Source organism: Scyliorhinus torazame, chromosome 17, assembly GCF_047496885.1.
Source record: "Scyliorhinus torazame isolate Kashiwa2021f chromosome 17, sScyTor2.1, whole genome shotgun sequence".
NCBI lineage: Eukaryota > Metazoa > Chordata > Chondrichthyes > Carcharhiniformes > Scyliorhinidae > Scyliorhinus > Scyliorhinus torazame.
In genome coordinates this window covers 125835174-125859429 of record NC_092723.1, presented here as the reverse complement: position 1 = coordinate 125859429, position 24256 = coordinate 125835174, and positions in this window count along the sequence as shown.

Genomic DNA, 24256 nt, shown 5'->3' with positions numbered 1-24256 from the left:
ATAAAATAAGAGCTTTCTAATCCACCTCTACTCATTGGACAATGTGGCACAGATGGAGGCCATTTGATCCACCGTCCCTTTTGAAAGAGTTATCTAATTGATCCCATTCCTCTGTCCTTTCCCCCGAGCCCTACATTTTTTCTCTCCTTATTAAGTACTTATCTAATTCCCTTTAGCAAGTTACTATTAACCCTGCTTCCAACTTTACAAGCAATACATTCCAAATTATAATAGCACCCTGTGTAAAACAAAAACAAACTCCATTACCTTAAACTGTGGCAGGGATTTACCACCACCCCTCCCCCCAGGGGTTTTCTGGCAGTGAAGGCATCTTGCCATTGGTTACCAGCGGGATTTTCCAGTCCCGCCAATGTCAATGGCCATTTGGTTGCTCGCCGGTTGCACTGCTGGGGAAATTACCGTGGGAGTGGGTCGCCTTTGGTGAGACTGGAAGATCCTGGTGGAGGGAAGGGTCGGAAAATCCCACCCTTGCATCTCTCGTCATTCTTCACACCAAGTGCCATCAAACAATGTGCTCTTATTCATGATGTTGGTCAGTTTTGATCCTTTCTTGCCCTGAGGGGGAAGTGTACTACCAGATCATGATTTTTCAGTGCACTGATCCAAAGGTCAGTCCCAACTGTGGTCATTAGAGATCTAGCATCTCTCAAACTGAAATCCGTAAAGCAGGAGGCACTGTCTGCATCAAATAACCCCTCAACCTAAAGCAGTACAAGTTGTCCAAGCTTAAAAAGAATTTGACAAATGACCAACACTTTACAGAAATTTTGAAGTGCAAGATTTAGTATTCCGTGTCTAGGATTGTCCAAAGGATTTTGTAGGGCATTGTATGAGGGTGCATTGTATTGAGGCTTTGGTGTCACATATAATGTTACATTTACATACATCTCAAGTTGCTGATGCTAACAGATCTTGCTGTTGTGATTTAAATGTTACATTTGAATTGGGAAAATAATTTTAATTATCCAGCAGTATGAATGAGGCAATTTTAAAGAAGAGATGTGTATTTCATATTATGATTCAATAATTTGCATTAAGCAACTCTGCATTAAAAGAAGTAGACTTCATAGAATCATACAGCACAAATGGAGTTCATTTGGCTCATTGTGGCTGTGCCAACATTTTGAAGCAACTATCCAATTGCTCCCATTCACCTGTTCTTCTGCCATAGCCCAGCAAATGCATTCCTTTTTCAAGTATTCCCTTCTGAAAGTTATAACTGAATCTACTTCCACGAGCCTGTCCACCAACATATCCCTGGTCAGAACAATTCGCTGCATAAATCAAATTCTCATCTCACGTCTGGTGTTTCATCCAATAAACAGCACTAAAAACAGCTCTTTCTAAATTTCCAAGTCTGAACTGGACAAACAAGGAAATCAGAAAGATAATTACAAGAAGCAATATAAAAAAACAAAATTCTGTAAAAATCTAGCAGGTCAAGCAGAATCTGTGTATGTGTGTGTGCCAGAGGCTAGCCCCATGGCAGTGGCAGGTAGCTCGTATGAATATTTAAGTGTCCATTTGTGAGCAGACTGGGGAGACCACGAGAAACATGCTGCAGTGGTCCACCACCTCTCCTAGCGCCTACAGCAGGGCAACTCTGTGGTCCCCTCCCATTGACTCAGCCAGGTGTCTGCCTGCCCGCCATCCTTAATTGGGTGAGATTCCTGGAGGCAACCTCTTCACTGGTCTCCAAGAAGATTGAATATGGGCAGGCAGTCAGGTAGCACCAGCGGCATTGGGATCCGTTCTACGGCCCTGTCCTCTGAAAATCTCCAAAGGCGGTAAGATTCCATCCAGTGTCCAATGATCTTGTGTCAGAACTGGAAAAAGTTAATGATGTAACAGGATTTAAGCCACCTGGGCACCCTGGCAGTGCCAGCCTGTCACACTGGCAGTCTGCCTGCCAGCTGGCAGTGTCAGACTGGCACCCAGATAGCACTGCCACGGTGCCCAGGTGGCACAAGCAGTGCCAGGGTTCCACCCTGCCCAGAGGGAATGCATCTGGGTACCCCCAATCTCCTGGGAGACCCACACGAGTGTTGTCCCATCTGGTCCCTGCTTGGGGGCCCAGCACTGAACGGCGCTCGGCCGAGGTCTCCAAGGTGAGGGAGTTAGATCCCACGCCTTGAGTAGAACTCAGAAATACATATTAGAGACTGGCTGTCTCACTCTAATATGCTGATTTGCCAGGAAGTGATCCTGCCCACAATGGTCAAGACTCACATCGCAACATCTCGTGAGATCACGTTAGATCTGGGTAGATCCAGGAAGTGAAATCTCCCGCCATCTACCAGTCGAGTTGTGTGCAGTTTTTCAGACACAATGTGACCACTAGATCCTGCCCAATAATAACGTTTTGTTCTTCGTGCAATCACTCCTGGAACGAAGTATTCTTTCCGCACAGTCTTACAAAATAAACTAAAATATTGGGCTTTTGATCCAGTATCCTAACCTCTGTTTGGGTCTGGTCTGGGATCGCAATAGAATCCTGTCCAGCATCTATGAGTGGCAAGCCAGGAGTGTGATGGAATACTCTCCACTGGCCTGGATGAGTGCAGCTACAACAAATCTTTTTTTTTAAATTTAGAGTCGCCAATTATTTTTTCCAATTAAGGGGCAATTTAGCATAGCTAATCCACCTATCCTGCACAACTTTGGGTTGTGGGGGTGAAACCCATGCAGACACCGAGAGAATATGCAAACTCCACACGGACTGTGACTCAGGGTCGGGATTTGAACCCGGGAGCGACAACAAAACTTAAGAAGCTCAACAACATCCAGGACAAAGCAGCCTGCTTAATTTGCACCCCTTCCACAAACATTCAATCCCTCCTCCACCGACAAACAATGACAGCCGTGTGTCCTATGTACAAGATGCAATGCAGGAACTCACCAACGTTCTTCAGACAACACCTTCCAAACTCATGCCCACTATCATCCAGAATGGCAAGGGCAGCAAATACCTGGGTCCCACCACCACCTGGAGGTTCCCCTCCAAGTCACTCACCATCCTGACTTGGGAATATATCACCGTTCGTCTACTATTGCTGGGTCAAAATTCTGGAACTCTCTCCCTAACAGCACTGTGGGTGCACCTACACCACAGGGACTGCAGCGTTTCAAGAAGGCAGCTCACCACCACCTTCTGAAGGGCAACTATGGATGGGCAATAAATGTTGCCATAGTCAGTGATGCCCACATCCTGTAAATGAATATTTAAAAAATCACCCCTATCCCTGCTCTCTCAAAGACCTTCCCTCTTATTCTTTTTCCCCTTGCCCTGCCATTGTACTTGTTTAAATCTCTCCGGTTCTGGTGAATGGTCATCGACCTGAAACGTTAATTCTGTTTCTCTCGCCACCGACTGAGTCTTCCCAGCATTTTCCATTTTTAGTTTAGACTTTTTGATTTTCCTCAGACTTGAGGGATTGGCAGGGGACAAGGAGGAGTCACAAGTGGTCCATAAACTAAACCATAGACATCCCTGTTAGTTGTTCAGTGTATGCTGCTCTCTGTGTCGGAATAGACAGGCTGCACAAAGCCATCAGTTTGCCTTACGATCAGCCACAGACTCCACGGTATCATCATTCAATGAATCCGTTCATCTGAAAGAAGGGGAAACAATGGTAATGCCAGCAACACTAAATTTTCGCTGTGACACATTTAATTGAAAAAATATGCTCCAAGTGGGTCCTGATGGGATAAGTGCTCTGATAAGCAGTACACTTTATATACACTGGCAGACTGAATCTGTGAGGTTTATTGATACATCAATTAAGCACTCTCAACCACAGTGTTCTCAGAGCTCGTGTGTTAAGGCCTGATGTAGGATGAATGACCACTAAAGCGAGGTTGTAGTCCAACTGAAGGTTTTACTAAGCTAGATGTTTCCCCAGCAGCTCAGGTACAGTGTGAGGGCTGCTGGGGCAGCACGGGTTCCTATACTCCGCCTACCAGGATGGAGCTATTTATACACTCTAGCCAATAGAAAGCATACAGCTTCCACCAATGGTGCTTTAGCCTATCAGGTACTGTAATACCTATAATACCACATTCACCCTCTGTTAAAAAAAGAGTCCGACGGAGGTGGTGGCCAGAAACTACAAAACATAACAACATGTTATAATTAGTTATGGAGGTATCGTAATACCTCCGTCCAGTGTTTAGTAACTATTTACAAGTCTGGTAGCTATGTACATTTGATGGTTTATATTTACAGATTACAGTTAAAATGAAGCAATCAGTCGATCGGGGGCCCTGGTCGTCCTCTGTGATCGTCGGAGCTTCGGTGGTGACTCCGGTGGAGGCTCGGGCGTCTGTGACTCTGGGAGCGTGGCTTCGATCTCCATGGCAGCTTCGGCACCCCTAGACGGCGCTGGTGGGGAAAACGGCTGACCTGGGAAGGGCGCGCCTGCGGGGGGGGCGTCGGTGGGTGGGGGGGCCTAGACGGGGCCGGCGGAAGGACCGATCCTCCTGTAAGGTGCTGTGGTGGAGGGGAGGGTGGGACTGGTGGCTGGAATGTGCGTGGGGTTCCGGCGGGCGCCAGGTCCCGTAGGGAGACCGTATCTTGTCGGCCGTCGGGGTACGCCACGTAGGCGTACTGGGGGTTAGCATGGAGCAGATGGACCCTCTCAACCAACGGGTCCGACTTGTGCGCCCACACGTGTTTTCGGAGCAGGATGGATCTGGGTGCTGCCAGCCAGTTCGGGAGCGAAGTCCCAGAGGAGGACTTCCTGGGGAAGACAAGGAGACGTTCGTGACGTGTCTGATTGGTGGTCGTACAGAGTAGTGACCAGATGGAGTGGAGGGCATCCGGGAGGACTTCTTGCCAGTGGGAGACTGGGAGATTCCTGGACCTTAGGGCCAGTCAGACGATCTTCCACACCATTCCGTTCTCTCTCTCTACCTGTCCGTTACCCCGGGGGTTGTAACTGGTCGTCCTGCTCGAGGCGATGCCCTTGCTGGGCAGGAATTGACGCAGTTCGTCGCTCATAAAGGAGGACCCCCTATCACTGTGTATGTAAGCGGGGAACCCGAACAGTGCAAAGATGCTATGGGGGGCCTTGATGACGGTGGTGGCGGTCATGTCAGGGCAGGGGATGGCGAATGGGAACCGGGAGTACTCGTCAATCACGTTCAGGAAGTACGTGTTGCGGTCGGTGGAGGGGAGGGGGCCTTGGAAGTCCATGCTGAGGCGTTCAAAGGGACGGGAAGCCTTTATCAGGTGCACTCTCTCTGGCCGGTCGAAGTGCGGTTTGCACTCCGCGCAGATTTGGCAGTCCCTGGTGGCAGTCTTGACCTCCTCGATGGAGTAGGGCAGGTTGCGGGTCCTGGCGAAATGGAAAAAGCGAGTGACCCCCGGGTGGCAGAGGTCCTCGTGGAGGGCTCGGAGGCGGTCCACTTGTGCGGTGGCACATGTGCCGCGGGACAGGGCATCAGGAGGCTCGTTTAGCTTCCCGGGACGATACAAGATCTCGTAGTTGTAGGTGGAGAGTTCGATCCTCCACCGCAAGATCTTGTCGTTTTTTATCTTGCCCCGCTGTGCATTATCGAACATGAAAGCAACCGACCGTTGGTCAGTGAGGAGAGTGAATCTCCTGCCGGCCAGGTAATGTCTCCAATTTCGCACAGCTTCTACTATGGCCTGGGCCTCCGTTTAGACTGAGGAGTGGCGGATTTCGGAAGCATGGAGGGTACCTGAGAAGAAGGCCACAGGTCTGCCCGCTTGGTTGAGGGTGGCCGCCAGAGCTGTGTCGGACGCATCGCTCTCGACCTGGAAGGGGAGGAACTCGTCGATGGCATGCATCGTCGCCTTTGCAATGTCTGCTTTGATGAGGCTGAAGGCCTGCTGGGCCTCTATCGACAGGGGAAAAGCTGTGGATTGGATCAGGGGACGGGCCTTGTCCGCATAGTTGGGGACCCACTGGGCGTAGTAGCTAAAAAACCCGAGGCAGCGTTTCAGGGCCTTGGGGCAGTGAGGGAGGGGGAACTCCATAAGGGGGCGCATGCGTTCAGGGTCGGGGCCTATAACTCCATTTCACACTACGTAGCCGAGAATGGCTAGATGGTCGGTGCTAAACACGCATTTATCCTTATTGTATGTTTGGTTAAGGATTTTAGCGGTCAGGAGAAATTTTCGGAGGTTGGTGTCGTGGTCCTGCTAGTCGTGGCCGCAGATGGTGATATTATCGAGATATGGGAATGTTGCCCGTAAACCGTACCGGTCAACCATTCGGTCCATCTCGCGCTGGAAGACCGAGACCCAGTTGGTGACACCGAACGGAACCCTTAAGAAGTGGTAGATCCACCCATCTGTCTCGAAGGCAGTGTATTTGCGGTCACTAGTGCAGATGGGGAGCTGGTGGTAGGCGGACTTGAGATCCACCGTGGAGAAGACCTTATAATGCGCGATCCTGTTGACCAGGTCGGATATGCGGGTGAGAGGGTACGCGTCCAGCTGCGTAAACCTGTTGATGGTCTGACTGTAGTCGATGCCCATCCTATGCTTCTCCCCGGTCTTTACCACCATTACTTGAGCTCTCCAGGGGCTGTTACTGGCTTCAATGACCCCTTCCCTCAGTAGCCTTTGGACCTCTGACCTCATAAAGATTCGGTCCTGGGCACTGTACCGTCTGCTCCTGGTGGCGACGGGTTTGCAATCCGGGGTGAGGTTTGCTAACAGGGAAGGCGGGTCGACCTTAAGGGTCGTGAGGCCGCAGACAGTAAGCGGGGGTATAGGGCCGCCGAATTGGAAGGTCAGACTTTGAAGGTTATACTGGAAGCCTAAACCCAGGAGTGTAGCCGCACAGCGGTGGGGAAGGACGTAGAGACGGAAATTTTTGAACTCCCTTCCCTGAACTGTGAGGTTTGCTACACAAAACCCCTTTATCTCCACTGAGTGTGAACCGGAGGCCAGTGAGATTTTTTGATTAACAGGGTGAATGAGGAGGGAACAGCGCCTTACCGTGTCGGGGTGTATGAAGCTCTCCGTGCTCCCAGAGTCGATTAGGCAGGACGTCTCGTGCCCGTTGATGAAAACAGTCGTCGTAGTGGTTGAGAGTGTTCGAGGTCGAGACTGATCCAGAGTCACCGAGGCCAATCGCAGTAGTTGAGAGCTCTGTTCGGTCAGTGTGTGGTCGGCCGAGCTGGGGTCCTGGGGTTTCATCTAAGATGGCGTCTCCCATTGGTCGCACATGGCCGGGGGTGCACAAAATGGCAGCGCCCATCCCTCCAACGTGGCATCCGTGGAACAAGATGGCGGCGCCCAGGGTCTGCACGTGGCCTAACCCTAGCCCCTGGCCGCACAGGGCCCATGGAGAAGTTTGTGGTTGCGGTCTGCATTCGCCGCTGGAGACCGCAGCCACCGCTCAGGCCTAACATACCCCCACGAAATGGCCCTTTTTGCCGCATCCCTTGCAGGAGGATGCGTGGGCCGGGCAGCACTGGCGGGGGTGCTTGGCCTGCCCGCAAAAGTAGCAGCGGGGCCCCTCGGAGTTGCCAGGCCGCCTTGGAGCACAGGCCTGTGGGGGAACGGGGGAAGTCTCGGGGTCGGCCGTGGCGGGGTTCCACGCTGCCCAGGGGGCTGCCACACAGTCAGGAACGTAGGTGCGGGCGTTCCTGGAGGCCATGTCCAGGGAGCCTACAAGGGCCCGTGCCTCCCTGAGACCCAAGGTGTCCTTCTCTAACAGGCGCTGGTGAATTTGTGACGAAAGCATACCTGCCACAAAAGCGTCCCGAACTAAGAGTTCCGTGTGTTCGCTCGCCGAAAGTTGCGGGCAGCCGCAGCTTCTTCCCAGCACCAGGAGTGCACGGTAGAATTCCTCCAGCGATTCCCCAGGGGTTTGTCGCCTTGTTGCAAGCAGGTGCTGGCCATACACCTGGTTTACCGGGCGAACATAGTGTCCTTTTAGCAGCTCAATTGCTGCATTGAAGTCTTCCGCTTCCTCAATGAGGGTGTAAATCTCCGGGCTCACCCTTGAGTGCAGGACGTGCATTTTCTGCTCTCCCGTGGGTGCGTTTTCGGCCGTCTCGAGATACCCTTTAAAGCACGCCAGCCAGTGTTTACAGATAGCCGCTGAGTTCGCCGCGTGGGGGCTAAGTTGCAGACACTCCGGCTTAATTCGGAGCTCCATCCTTTCTTCTTAAAATTCTAGCTTATTAAATTGATGCACAATCAATGACCACTAAAGCGAGGTTGTAGTCCAACTGAAGGCTTTAATAAGCTAGATGGTTCCCCAGCAGCTCAGGTAGAGAATGAGAGCTGCTGGGGCAGCACAGGTTCTTATACTCCGCCTATTAGGACGGAGCTATTATGCACTCTAGCCAATAGAAAGCATACAGCTTCCACCAATGGTGCTTTAGCCCATCAGGTACCATAATACCTATAATACCACAAGGCCTAGGTGGCAAAATAATCAATAGAAGCCCACTCAGTCTTTCTAGATGCACACTGAAGAGGAACATGGCTCCTGGGGCGATAAGATCTCGCTGGCTGAGTAATCAACAAATTCAACCTCAGTTTTCCACCTGTAGTTTCTCAGTTGACAGTAAGTGGAAGCGTATTTACTCTGGGATGGATGAGTGCCTTGAAGAATGAATCAGTTTCCTCCCAAGTGGGATGATTCATTTCTATGGACGCTTTGATACTTGCTGCCAACAACAGGCAGGTGAAGAATGTTGTTGCAAAGGCATTCTGTGACAGTCACTTCACAGTTATTTCAACCCGCCACAACTCAATACCACTCAACATTAGGGTGGAACTGCAGTGGTGACCCTGGATGTGGAAGATCACTGACCGATAGCATCACCCAGACATCAACAGCTCTGCATTTCCTTTTTGGCACGTTTTCTAAAGCACAATCTTGAAATCTAATCAATATTTGCATTCTATCTTACTTACCAATAGAATACATTTGGTTCGTTCTCCATATTGGTTTGTGACTCTTCCTTGTCTCCTGCCAATCCCTCAAGGCTGAGGAAACTTGATTCTCTTCCACAAAGCCAAGAAACAGAAAATGCAGAGTTCTAAACTAAAAATGGAAAATGCTTGAAATACTCAGTGGGCGGAGAGATGAACAGAATTGCGCAGGTCGCGTTCAAATTGCTGCATCTGGTTTCTCCAAATTTGGGAAATATTGAGATATGGCACTCACGATAGTTTTTTTTCCATCCCTTTTGCATAACTGAAGGAGGCTACGGGCCGACAGACCTCATTCTGGCAAGGCACTTCCTTTTAGTCATGGTTAATGAGAATGAGAGTCCAGTGATGTGGAGAGGAGAGATTCTCTTCTCACAGATGTCATGATTCAGTGGCCAGGCAATCTGCAGATTTATATTATTTCCTTTTAGAAACACAAATACAAGAGCCCATTCCAGATTTTGGGTGGGGGAAAGAAAGGAAGATGATTATTTTTATAGACCTATGCTGTTTAGAAAATGATCGCTATGTGTCTAGAATACTTCCTTTTTCCAGCTAGACATGGGTTTGTTTCCCCGCCGCCATCCCCTCCCCCCTCAGTTCCAAATCTGTTGGGACATTCTACGGTTGTGAAACAGCGAACAATGGAACTACAATGGAGGCCGGGTCCATTTGCCGTTCTTTCACTGGAACCCAAACCCTGAGGTCATAATTATTCCAGCAGAAATCGTGTTATGCGCTGCATCTCAGAGTGTTCCTGAACAGACAGGCAAATGACACCTAAACCTCTCAGTTGTCTCAGATTTCCACTGTGCGGTCTGGTTAGCTTATCATGTGATAGCCTGGAAAAGGGGTGTGGTGGGGGAGGTGCAGGGTAGGGGTGTGTGGTGTGGTGACTACACAGGTTAACCCTTTACAGACTGGACCAATTGTCCTGCAGGAAAGTTGGTGCGACAAAAATGGCGTATGCTGGTAATCTGAGTAGTTAATCACCCAAGGGGGTGGAGTTCTCTTGAGAAAAGAGATATGTAGGGAGCAAGCTGCAACCCCCGTACAGCTGCTGAGAATTCTTATTAACAAATCCTTTTTTAAGTTCATTAATGATGTCTGTGAAAGTGCATATTGCATTACCTCTGCCGTAAAAATATTCAGGCTTTGTTTCCACTGCCTTTTGGGGGAAGCAGTTCCTAAGACTCTCGACCCACAGTGAAAAACAAATTATCCTAATATCTGTCTTAAACGGGTGACCCATTATTTTTAAACCGTGATCCATAGTTCTAGATTCTCCCACAAGAGGAAACATCCTCGCCACGATCACCCTGTCAAGACCCCTCAGGATCTTAAAGATTTCAATCAAGTCTCCTCTTACTTTTCTAAACCCCAGTGGATCCAAGTCCAGCCTGTCCAACTTTCCTCATAAGACAATCTGCCCATTTCCAGTGTTAGTCGAGTAAACCATTTCTGAACTGCTTCCAATGCACTTGCATCCTTCCTTCAAAAAGACCGATACTGTACATAACGTTGCAGACGTGGTCGACCAATGCCCTGTACAACTGAATCTTTACCTCCTGACTTGTGAATTCAATTCCCCTCGCAATAAACCAAACACTATTAACTTTCCTAATTCCTTGCTTTACCTCCATTCAAACCTTTTATGATTCATGCACTACACCTCTGCATCTCTCATTGGGGCGGGATTCTCCGACCCCCCGCCGGGTCGGAGAATTGGCGGGGGTCGGCGTGAATCCCGCCCCCGCCGGCTGCCGAATTCTCTGGTGCCAGAGATTCGTCGAGGGCGGGATTCGCGCCGCGCCGGTCGGCGGGCCCCCCCCCACCGGCGATTCTCCGACGCGCGATGGGCCGAAGTCACGCTCGTTCTTTGCAGGTTCCGCCGGCGTAAATTAGAGTTGGTCCCTTATCGGCGGGACCTGGTGGCGCGGGCGGGCTCCGGAGTCCTGTTGGGGGGGGGGGGGGGCGTGGGGCGGTCCGGCCCCGGCCTGACCCGCGATCGGGGCCCACCAATCCGCGGGCGGGCCTGTGCCGTGGAGGCACTCTATTACTACGTGCCGGCCGTGTAAGCCTCCGCGATGGCTAACGCGCAGGTGAACCCCTCCTGCGCATGCGCTGGGATGACGTCAGCAGCTGCTGACGCTTCCGTTCATGCGCGGACCCGCGCCAGCCGGCGGAGTCCCTTCGGCCCCGGCTGGCGCGGCGCCAAAGGCCTTCCACGCCGGCCAGTGGGGCACCAACCACTCCGGGGTGGGCCTAGCCCCTGAAGATGCGGAGCATTCTGCTCCTTTGGGGCGGCCTGATGCCGGAGTGGTTCACGCCACACCGTCCCGTCGGGACCCCCAGCCCCGCCAGGTACGGGAGAATCCCACCCCCCATTTCTGTCTATTCTTCCTGCCAAAATGGGCAATTTCACATTTGCCCACATTAAACGCCAATTGCCAAATCTTTGCCCAATTACTTAACCTATCTATATCGGGTTGTCGCGTCCTTATGTCTTCTTCACAACTTACTTTCTTACCAATCTATGTGTTATCAGTAAATTAGCAACCATGTCTTCAGTCACTCCACCAAGTCATATATTGTGCCTGGGTGAATCGCAGGAGAGGCGCAATTCAGGCTTCGCGCCAGGTGCCGAACCGACCGCGAGTCACGACGCTCCAGCAAGGGAGTGATCCAGATAATGATATTTAAATGAGCCATTAGGTTCATTTAAATATGTTATCGTCGCATTCACCCGTCGCCCGGGAGTCAACGGCCACGTTGGTGAGTCCCAACCTGTCAATTAGTACTGGTCTCCACAAACGGAGATCAGTCATGATGGCCACTTGGGAGCAGGGCCCAGAGGCCATTAGAGTCCTCTGGGTGGTCAGAGACAGGGCAGGAGAGCGCCATGGCACTCCCACTTCCACCCAGGAAATGCCAGCGTGGCACTGCGAGGGTGCCCAGTTGGCACTGTCAGGGGCACTTCCTGGGTGTTAGGTTGGCATTGCCAGGGTACCAGGTTGGCACTGCCTAAGGTCAGAACCTGAAGGGACCGTGCCCATGAAAGGGGTTGAAGGGGGTTATGAAGGGGTTTTATAAAGATTGGGGGGTGAAGAAGAGATCCTGAAAGGGGCTGGCCCAAAAGGAGGGTGGGCAGCCTAGAAAGGGAGGCCCATGTATCCCTATAGCAGCAGGTAATGCCCATGTGTGCGGTGGTTGCATTCCCTGTGGGTGGTGGGTTTGGGGGACCCTCAAGCGCAGTAAGAGATCAAGGTACCCTTTCAAAATGGCGCCCCGATTTCTGAGGAACCGGTCGCACCAGCATGTTCAGCCCCCCACTGCTAAACAAATTTCTAAGTTTGGGCTGGATCAGGAAAACTTCCCAAGGCCCAAAAAAACAACTAAGTACGGGTGAATACTGGTGTGGATCTCACCCAAAAAGGCAGTGGGAAACCCCCCGCCAAACCTCAAAATTACACTACGGCTCGATTCAACTAAATGGGAACAAAGTCTTATGGGGAGCACGTTTAGACGTGTATTTCCCGGCGTTCGCAGTGCTGCGAAACACGTGGCTATTCAAAGCAAGTTGCATTGTCTAAGGGATCTAAATGGGGAACACACGGCCGAGGTTGCACATAACCCCGTTTTCTACACTGGGGAGCTCCGTTCGCTGGAACTCCCCAGTGTAGCAAGAGATCGGTACGCCATTTATGAATGGCGTACCGATCTCCGAGACCCCTGAAGTGATCCCCTACCTACCCCACAGCCCGAACGGACTATGAGAGGGTCCCCGGGCCCCCCTCAACCCATGTTGGGCAATCCGGCCTGATTGCCTGCGTGCAAAAAATGTTAGCGTAGCACCTTGGCAGTGACAACCTGGCAGTGCCCGTGCCAGCTGGCAATGCCACCTGCACCCAGGTGGCACTGCCAGGGTGCCAGGCTGGCACTGCTCGAGTGCTCAAGTGGTACCAACTGTGCCAGGGCACCACCTTGCCCAAACGGCATGCAGCTGGGGGCCTGCGATCCCCTGAGAGACCCCCATAAGTGCCATTCCAACTGATCCCTGCTTGTTGAGACCAGTGCTGAACGGCTCTCATCTAAGTTCTCCAAGGCGAAGGGGATGAATCCCAAAGCCTCAGGTACCTCGGGAATCTGCACATTTGAGTGAGACTAACTGTCTCGCTCTAATATGCAGATCTGCCAGAAGTGCTCCTGCTCACAATGGACGGGATTTACATCCCAATGTCTCACGATATCGCTATGGATCTCATGAGGCGTTACGAGCTGGGTAGATCCTGGGAGTGTGGTCTCCCTGCTTTTATCGGCCACGCTGCGCCACAGCGAACTGCTTTTCTAGCGCAGTGTGGCCAATGGATCGCGCCCTTAAGAAATTTTTTGGTTGAATTGCGCCCTTAAATTGTAAAATGTTGAGCCCGCAGCTCTGATCCCGGTGACATGCCAGTCTTTACATTTTGCCAACCAGAAAATGATCTATTTATGCCAACTGTTTCCTGTTAGCTAGCCAATCTTCAATCAATGCCAATATGTTAACCTCTACACCATGAACTTTTATTTTCTGCAATAAACTTTTATATTGCATTTGATTAAATGTCTTCTGGAAATCCAAGTACAGTACATCCACTGGTTCCCCTTTCTCCACAGCAAATGTTACTTCTTCAAAGAACTCCAAGAAATTGGCTAAACACGGCTTCCGTTTCACGAAACTTTGTTGTCCCTACCTCATTAGCATTAACTGGCTCACCAGCCACTTCTTTTAAGGCCCTAGGATGAAATCCATCTGGACCTGGGGACAGCTGCAACAATTGTTTCAGTACCACTTCCTGTAGAGACCAATAACTTATTTTAAAAAGAAAGGAATCCCCACAACAGCAACGCAAAAGAAGTTGATGGACAAGGTTTCACATTTTAAAACTTTTACTGAGGCTAATATTCCAACAATCTCTGCTTTCATTGCTCCTAATTTCAAGTCAATCCTTAATTCCTATGTCACAGCCTTCAAATTAACCTTTGTTAATTGCTCCAAGGCAATGACAGACAAGTTTTCTTCTTCCAAAAATGCTTGACAGTAGAAGTAATCATATTGATTTTACATTGAAGACTGCTAAAGTAAATGTAAAGTCTTGTTGATTTAAATTCGGAGAAGTCCAGTGTACTTGCGTTCCTGTCTCAGTGTTTCAAGATCTCAGATGAACCCCCAATTTGTTATGATCCCCATAAAGAGTGATAACTCTCAAAAATAAAGGAACAATGGATAGAAAATTGTTGGACAAAATTTTACTTTTGGGAACTTTTACTGTAATAAACCAACTAAAATTAACATAACTTGAACATTATCTGTGGAGAGAAAAGGGAGCTAATGTTTTGAGTCTGGATTCTTTGTCAAAGCCTTCTAGACTCGAAACGTTCGCTCCCTTTTCTCTCCACAGATGCTGTCAGACCTGCTGAGATTGTCCAGTATTTTCTGATTTTGTTTCAGATTCCAGCATCTGCAGTAATTTGCTTTTATAACTCTAACATTAATTAACAGAGGGAGGATATTTCAAATAAAAAGGTACGTTATTTAAAAATAGTTGATGCAACAAAGATATGCCTGACATATATATCAGAGGCACTGACATTACTTACGACACAAATGTGGCATCAGATGTGATTGCACAGTTGTTCCAACTTGACCTTCATTTTATATGATCACTCACTTTCCATCCAACTGTTTTGGCCTTTCGAGCCGCATTCACCAGCAGTTTTTTTCCATCTGAAGTCCCCGAATATGGTTACCGCCAACAAGCTCACAATAGACATGATTGCACATTCTATCTCCTAACATTGTATTGTCAGATTTAATTTGGTTGAGAAGCTTATTGCTGCAAACAACATCCTGTACCAGCTGTAAGAATGGGTTCAATTTTTAGGTACAAAGAAAGGTTTCAAAATGGATATCGGAGTGTGCTGGTTGATGGAAATACATGATAAGAAGAAAAATAAATATTTTGCAAAGTACAAAACATTGTCAAGATTGCATGAATAGATATCAGATATTGCTGATGTTAACTAAAGCCGCAATTGAATGCCAAAAATACATTGGAAAAAACAACTAGTCAGGCGGTATTTCCATGATAAAGCTTTATAATAGCTGTTAGGGGCCAGAAAAGCCTCATAGAATCTTCGAAGGATTTTGCATGTGTGGTTAGGACTGAGGAGTGGATATGGCTGAACTGTAAATGTATATGTTTTGTATTCATTTTCACCATTGAAGATTATACAGTGGTGTGTAAAAATGCTTTAGATAGTGACTCCTTGAATGTAAATGTATAAATGGCCCTAGATTGGTTTGAGGCACAGAAGATTAATCAGGTTGCTGGAACTGATAACATTTAACTTCAAGAGCTGGAAGAAATCGGAGAGGTACTAGGCGAGCCATTAAAATAAAATGCCGAGACTTCCGGTGGCGGCTATGAAGGAGTAAGTCGCACATTTGGTGGCTCCCGCTCTGGTTGGACTTTTGGACCTTTCCCCCCGACTTTCTTCCGGATTTAAACTGTAAATTCGAAGGCTGAGGCAATTGGGCACCGTTTCCACGTATCGGTGGATGGAGAAAAGAACCAGAAGTGCACGAAAAGGCAGAAATAAAAAGACAGGCAAGGGCTGGGCTGAAGCTGCAGCAGGAGACAGCATGGCCGAGGACAGGACCCCTGGAGTATCGGCCCAGCAATCAACGGAGCAGTTGATGCAGGTCATCCAGGAGGGCTTTGCCAAGCAGAAACGGGACTGCCTGGACCTGATTAAAGAGTCTATTGATCGGCTGGAGCACAGATTGGACACCCAGGATCGGGCGATCCAGAAGGTTGAGAAGGCGCTGGCTGAGCAGGAGGAGCATCAAACTGCGGTGGAACTGGAGGTGGGGATGCTGAGAGACCAGCAAAAGAAGCTTCTGGAGAAGGTGGAGGACCTTGAGAATAGGTCCAGTCAGCAGAACGTAAGAATTGTCGGGCTCCCGGAGGGGTCTGAGGGAGCTGATGCTGGGGCATACATAGCGGGTATGTTTGAGAAGCTGCTGGGGGAGGGGACATTCTCCCGACCCTTGGAGGTGGACAGGGCGTACAGAGCGCTTGCAAGGAAGCCGCGAACAGGGGACCTCCGAGGGCAATGGTGGTGAGATTCCACAGATTCCTGGACAAGGAATGTATTCTTCAGTGGGCCAAGCGACCGCGGAGCTGTAAGTGGGACAACAGCATCCTGCGGGTGTACCAGGACCTGAGCGTGGAGGTGGCCAGGAAAAGGGCAGGCTTCAACCAGATGAAGTCAATCTTCTTCAAGAAACAGGTGAAGTTTGGACTGCTGTATCTGGGTCACAAATGAGGACCAGCATCATTATTTTGATTCGCCCGAAGACGCGCTGGACTTCGCGAAAAGAAAAGGACTGGTGGTGGGCTGAGAACATTTGAACTTTGATGCAACTTGTTGGCGTATATTGGTTATTTCTTTTTTCTCTTCTGTTTTTGTGTTCTGTGTAAGAAGGGGGGGGGAAAGTTTTTCGTTTTCTGGTTTGCTTTCTGGTGAATGTTGCCTTTTGCTTTGATTTGCACTTTTGGGTGAAGGAGTCTTGCTTGTTTGGATTTCGGTGTTTTTCTTTCAGTTGGGTAATTGTGTGAGGATCGGTAGATGAGGGAATTTGTTTGTATGAGCGGGGGCGAGGGGAGTGAGGGAACAATAGGTGGGAGACTATTTGGCGCAGGGGGCGGGGGCCACCAAGCTAGCTGGGTGAGCTAACTCATGGAAGCGCAGTGGGGGCTGTGCCTATGTTTAGTTTATTGTATGGGTTAGATTTCAGAGTGGTGTTGCCAGGGGGGGAGGGCGGGTAGTTGTTCTGCTGACGAGGGAGGGACTTCGGTTGAGGGACAGAGAGGAGGTCGGTGGCGGGGGCTACCGGGGGTTGGGCCGGGGGAGGTGCGCGCATGGGCTGGAGACGGGCCCAAGAAAGGGGGTGGCCGTTCGGCAGAGGGGGGTGGCACTTTGCCCCCCAACCAGGCTGATCACCTGGAATGTTCGAGGGTTAAATGGGCCGGTTAAGAGGGCGCGTGTGTTTGCGCACCTGAGGATACTGAAGGCTGACGTGGTAATGTTGCAGGAGACGCACCTTAGAGTAGTGGACCAGGTTAGGTTGAGGAAAGGTTGGGTTAGTCAAGTCTTCCACTCGGGGCTGGACACAAAGACTAGAGGGGTTGCGATCTTGATTAATAAGCGGGTGATATTTGAGGTGGGTGGAATAGTTTCGGATGTGGGAGGTTGATATATTATGGTTAGTGGTAAGCTGGAGGGGGTGAAGGTAGTGCTGGTTAATGTGTACGCACCAAATTGGGACGATGTAGAATTCATAAAGAGGATGCTGGGGAAGATACCGGACCTGGACTCGCACAAGCTGGTCATGGGAGGAAACTTTAATACAGTTATTGATCCCGGCCTGGATCGGTCATGCTCTAAAATGGGCAGGGTGCCAGCAACTGCAAAGGAACTGAAAGGGTTCATGGAGCAGATGGGGGGGATGGATCCATTGAGATTTAGGCAGCCGAGGATGAAGGAGTTCTCCTTCTGGTCTCACGTGCATAAGGTATACTCTCGGATCGATTTCTGTATTTTGAGTAGGGCCTTACTGGCAGGGGTGGTAGACACGGGGTACTCGGCGATCACAACCTCGGACCATGTTCCACACTGGGTTGACCTGCAGGTTAGTCAAGATAGCAATCAGCGCCCGCAATGGAGATTAGATGTAGGGCTGTTGGCGCATGAAGCGGTGTGTGAGAGGCTGAGGAAATGCATACAAAATTACCTGCAGGTAAATGATATGGGGGAAGTCTCAGCAGCCGTGGTCTGGGGAGCACTGAAGGCAGTGGTGAGAGGAGAGCTGATCTCGATCCGGGCTCACAGGGACAGGACGGACAGGGCAGAGACGGACCAACTGGTAAAAGAGATTCTACAAGTCGACAGGAGGTATGCGGAGACTCCAGAGATAGGGCTTTTAACGGAATGGCGGAGGCTACAGGTGGAGTTCGGCCTGTTAACCACAGGGAGGACAGTGGAACAACTCAGAAAAGCGAGGGGGTCGATCTATGAGCATGGAGAGAAGGCCAGCAGAATGCTTGCACAGCAGCTCAGAAAGAAGGAGGCAGTTAGAGAAATAGGGAAAGTTATTGACGGGGATGGGAACTTGGTTGGGGATTCGGCAGGGGTAAGTAAGGCGTTTAGGGATTTCTGCAGCAGGCTGTACAGGTCGGAACCCCCTACGGGGCCGGAGGGGATGAGGCACTTCCAGGAGGGGCAGACTTTCCCGAAGGTGGACGGGGTGCTGGTAGAAGGACTGGGGGCCCCGATCGGGTTGGAGGAGATAGTGGATGCTTTAAGGCCATGCAGTCGGGTAAAGCCCCAGGGCCAGACGGGTACCCTGCAGAGTTCTATAAAAGGTTTTCCGGGGTATTGGGACCGGTGCTGATGAAGGTGTTTAATGAGGCAAGGGAAAGAGGGGTTCTGCCCCAGACGATGTCACAGGCCACGATTTCGCTTATCCTGAAGTGGGACAAGAACCCGGAGCTATGTGGGTCCTACAGGCCGACATCACTGTTGAATGTAAATGCCAACTGTTGGCCAATATTGTGTCCTCCAGGATTGAGGATTGTGTACCGGACGTTATTGGGGAGGATCAGACAGGGTTCGTTAAGGGCAGGCAGCTGGTGGCCAATGTAAGGAGGCTGTTAAACGTGATCATGATGCCCCGGAAAGTAGGGAGGTGGAGGTAGTGGTCGCAATGGATGCGGAAAAAGCTTTTGACTGGGATTATTTATGGGAGGTTCTGGGGCGGTTCGGATTTGGGAGGGGCTTTATTGACTGGGTCAGGTTGCTGTATCAGGCTCCTGTGGCGAGTTTACGGACAAATAGGATGACTTCTGACTATTTTAGACTGCACCGGGGGGACGAGACAGGGATGCCCCCTCTTCCCACTGCTGTTTGCGCTGGCTATAGAGCCGCTGGCAATTGCTACGAGAGCCTCAAGGGGCTGGTCCGGTGGGGGTGGTGGTGGGCACAGAGTCTCGCTTTATGGGGATGACCTCCTCCTGTATGTTTCGGATCCAATTGAGGGGATGGACGAAACCATGGGTAACTTAAGGGAATTTGGCCGGTTCTCGGGGTATAAGCTTAATACGGGGAAGGGCGAGATGTTTGCGGTCCAGGCGAGGGGTCAGGAGAGGCGACTGGGGGAACTGCCGTTTAGATTTGTAGGGGACAGTTTCAGGTACCTAGGTATTCGGTTAGCGCGGGATTGGGACCGGCTACATAAATTGAACTTGGCCCGGTTGGTAGATCAGATGAAAGATGATTTCCGGAGATGGGATGCGCTCCCGTTGTCTCTAGCTGGGAGAGTCCAAACGGTGAAAATGACGGTCCTCCCGAGATTCCTGTTTGTATTTCAATGTCTCCCCATCTTTATTCCGCGGTCCTTTTTTAAGCGGGTCAATAAAGTTATTGCTGGCTTCGTGGGTGGGGGGGGCAAGTCGCCGCGAGTGAGGAGGGTAATGCTTGAGTGGAGTCGGGGGGGAGGGTGGGCTGGCGCTGCCGAACTTTAGCAATTATTACTGGGCGGCTAACATAGCCATGGTTAGGAAGTGGCTAGTGGGGGGGAAGAAGGCATGGGGGCGTATGGAGGCGGCTTCTTGTAAGGGCACCAGTCTGGGGCGTTGGTAACTGCGCCTCTGCCGTTCCCGCCGGCGCGGTACTCCACCAGCCCCGTTGTGGTGGCGGCCCTAAGAGTCTGGGGGCAATGGAGGAGGTATGTGGGGGCAGTGGCAGCATTGGTCTTGTCCCCAATCTGCGATAATCACCGGTTCGCCCCGGGGAGTATGGATGGGGGGTTCCGAATATGGCGGAGAGCGGGGATTGAGAAGATGGGGGACTTGTTTATAGAGGGGAGCTTTCTGAGTATGGAGGAGAGGTTTGCATTGGTGAAGGGAAACAAATTAAGATACCTGCAGGTGTGGGACTTTCTGTGTAGACAGGTATCAACCTTCCCACTCCTGTCGCTGAAGGGGTTTCAGGACAGGGTAGTTTCCAGGGGATGGGTAGGAGAGGGGAGCGTCTCTGATGTTTACAGGGAACTTATGGGATCAGAGGAAAGGCAGACCGAGGAGCTGAAACAAAAGTGGGAGGAGGAGCTGGGGGGAAGAGATAGAGGAGGGACTTTGGGCGGACGCTTTGAGTAGGGTCAATGCGACCGCAACATGTGCCAGGCTCAGCCTGATTCAATTCAAGGTCGTTCACTGGGCCCACATGACAGTGGCCCGGATGAGCAGATTCTTTGGGGTGGAGGACAGGTGTGCAAAATGTGCGGGAGGACCAGCGAACCATGTCCACATATTCTGGGCGTGTCCAAAGCTTAGGGAATTTTGGCAGGGGTTTGCTGATGTCATGTCCACGGTGTTAAAAACAAAGGTGGCATTGAGTTCAGAGGTGGCGATTTTCGGGGTGTCGCAGGATCCGGGAATCCAGGAGGAGAAAGAGGCAGACGTTCTGGCCTTTGCTTGGGTGGTAGCCCGGAGACGGATACTATTAGCTTGGAGGGACTCAAGGCCCCCAAAGTCGGAGACTTGGCTATCGGACATGGCTAGCTTTCTCTGTTTGGAGAAAATCAAGTTCGCCTTGAGAGGGTTACTATTAGGGTTCGCCCGGAGGTGGCAACCATTCGTCGATTTCTTTGTGGAAAATTAATCGTCAGCAGAGGGAGGGGGTATTTGCACTATGTTTATATTCTCATGTACATTGTTTATATTGCTGCTGTTACAATACCCCCAAAAAACCTCCATAAAATGTTTATTTAAAAAAATGCCAATTGGCACTAATATTTTTCACTTAAAAAGCATTAATACTGATGTTTGGCGATTCAAATTATTAATACATAGGAAAGCAATGTAATAAATTGAGAAATTATATGGGCAACACATTTTCTCCGAACTGCTACACCTCAAAATCTCCCACTGCACCACTGGTGGTGATGGGGGGAGAGAGAGAGAAGAGAGCAAGTGTCATAATATACACCAGTATATCATGGTGCAGACACACACTGATGGACACACAGTGGGGCCAATCAACATACACAACACCGCAGTCAATCACTAGTGAGAGCATACGCACTATAAAGACAGGGGAACCAGAGTTCCCGCTCATTCGAGTAGCAGCTAGCTAGGAGCACAGAGCTCACAGCCTGCAACACAGATATTCACCATGTGCTGAGTGCATCGACTGGTTGGGACAAGGCAAAGGTCTTCAGTTAAAGCTAGTATCGTATTTACCCACAGTTCAAGTATGTTTAAATAGTTAACCTTTTAATAAAATAGTGTTGCACTACTTCAAGTGTTAGTGACCTGTATGTGATCCAGAACACCCAATATATCATGATACCAGGTGTGGTTGCATACGAGCACTTTTTAGACCTACCTGCAAGTGATCTGCCTTCTGCCAGCATTCCGTCATCCTGCAACATGGACAACATCAGCCCGCCGCCGCCGCTCCGCATCGCCGGCAACCTCGGGGCCAACTGAAAGATTTTCAAACAGCGCTTCCAGCTCTTCCTCGAAGCCAGGGAGGACCTCGGACACCAGAAAGATTGCTCCTCTCCTCTCCACGGCCGGGGACCATGCCATCCACATTTTCAACTCTCTCACCTTTGCAGATAACGAAGACAAGACGACGTTCAAGACTGTTCTCTTCAAACTTGACACTCACTGCAGCGTAGAGGTGAATGAAAGTTTTGAACGCTACGTGTTCCAGCAGCGTTTGCAGGGAAAGGACGAACCTTTCCAATCCTTTCTAATGCACCTCCGCATCCTTGCACAATCTTGCAGCTATGGGCCCACCTCCAACTCCATGATACGCGATCAGATCGTTTTCAGTGTTCAGTCGGATCCCCTACGTCAGCAGCTCCTCAAAGTAAAGCAACTCACCCTAGCGACCGCCAGCGAGACCTGTGTCCTACATGAAAATGCCACCAGTCGGTACTCCCATATACAAGCGGCTGAAACAGTGCGGCAAGGTCCCCACGAGGCTGAACGGTCCAAGTGATTGAACACCTCCTGGGCCTCAGCCTGGATGAGGGCGGCCATTTCACACGCTTGTCGCGGACTCCCGCGCTTGTGCGCACCAACGAGGGGACGGCGACGTGGAGGAACTTAATGCGCAGGCGCGCACCACGCATGACGGCACCGCACATGCACGGTGGCGCAGCGAACGTGATGTCACGATGTGCGTCAACTGTGGCTCCGCCCATTTAAAGCGGCAATGCCCCACAGAATCTCGACAATGCCTATGATGTGGAAGATTGGCCACTACGCTGCCTGCTGTCGAACAGCTCAGCCTTCCAATTCATATCGCTTCAGCCAACCTTGCAGGAATGTTCGGGCAATTCAACCCACGGTCACCGAGTCCGAATCCGACCTCCCACACAGCAGTGACACCGAGGACCCGAAGGCGCCTTTTCGAGTCGGTGTCGTAACGAAAAACAGGCTGTCTCCGAAGCAAAGACACCAGCCGCTGTTGGTATACAGCATTGATCCAGACGCTAAGTGGTGTGCCACCCTGACGGTCAACCAGAATTCGTCGCCCACCTCAGAGACTTAATTTGTGAACTTTGTGCACTAATGGACTCTCTGGTCTGTTCTGTTCTTCCGTTTAATTGTTCAAGTGGTTTGTGTATAGTGTTCATCTCGTTATTTGCGTGACACAGTTTTTTCTACACCAGGTACCTTCCCATGTAAATAGCTTAGTTTTATGTACATATTCCTCTAAATATTTCGCACACACGTAGTCAGGAACATTCACCACACACTATTTATTGTCACACAGGCACATTTTTTTATATAAAAAGGGGGATGTCATAATATACACCAGTATATCATGGTGCAGACACACACTGATGGACACACAGTGGGACCAATCAACATACACAACACCGCAGCCAATCACCAGTGAGAGCACACACACTATAAAGACAGGGGGCATCAGAGTTCCTGCTCATTCAAGTAGCAGCCAGCTAGGAGCACAGAGCTCACAGCCTGCAACATAGATATTCACCATGTGCTGAGTGCATCAACTGGTTAGGACAAGGCAAAGGTCTTTAGTTAAAGCTAGTATCGTATTTATCCACAGTTCAAGTATGTTTAAATAGTTAACCTTTTAATAAAATAGTGTTGCACTACTTCAAGTGTTGGTGACCTGTATGTGATCCAGAACACCCAACACATCAGCAAGTGTGGAGATAATGGATCAAAAAGCATATGTGCAGTGGCTTGGAGTAGAGAGAGCGTATGTGAGGGGTTGGGGGAAGAGAATATGTGCGAGGGGTGGGGAAAGAGAGAGTGTGTGTGTGAGATATAGAAGAGGGAATTTTAGTGAGGTATGGGGAAGAGAGTGTGTGTGTGAGGTGTGGGGGAAAGAGAGAGTGTGTGCGAGATGTGGGGGAAGAGAGAGTGTGTGCGAGGTGTGGGGGAAGAGAAAGTGTGTGCGAGGTGTGGGGGAAGAGTGTGTGCGAGGTGTGGGGAAAGAGAGTGTGCGAGGTGTGGGGAAAGCGAGAGTGTGTGCGTGGGGTGAGGGAAAGCGAGAGTGTGTGTGGGGGGGGAAGAGGGAGTGTGTGAGTTGGGTGGGGGAAATGTGTGTGAGAGGTGTGGGGAAAGAGGGTGTGTGAGGTGTGGGGAAAGAGTGTGTGTGAGGTGTGGGGGAAGAGAAAGTGTGCCTGAGGGTTGGGAAAGAGAGCATGGAGATTCAGACATCATTGGGTGGTGTCTTTGTCCTGAAGACTGGTTAATTTCCCGCTTGCTCCTTCCAGTCCAGTGTCCCGATTCCATCCTCCATACCTGGCCTATTGCTTTCTAGGCCTTTGCGTTGTGCATGCTGTTCTTGCTTTGTGTTGTGAATGGCAATAAAGTTAAGGGAAGGCTGTGCTGCCTATGAGTGAAATGGAAGCAACAAATGTCAGCAACAATTAGATCAGGTGATGATTTTGGATCTTTACAGTAGCCTTAAAACAAAAGATTTTCCATAAACTTCTAGAAACGGAGTAATTCCTCAGCTTTTTAATGTTTAATCATTCCCGTACCAGCCTCCCCGAACAGGCGCCTGAATGTGGTGACTAGGGGCTTTTCACAGTAACTTCATTTGAAGCCTACTTGTGACAATAAGCGATTTTCATTTCATTTCATTATAATTGCATGATTGAATAATTATAGTATAATTTATAACGGAACAATGTTAAACAATATTTAA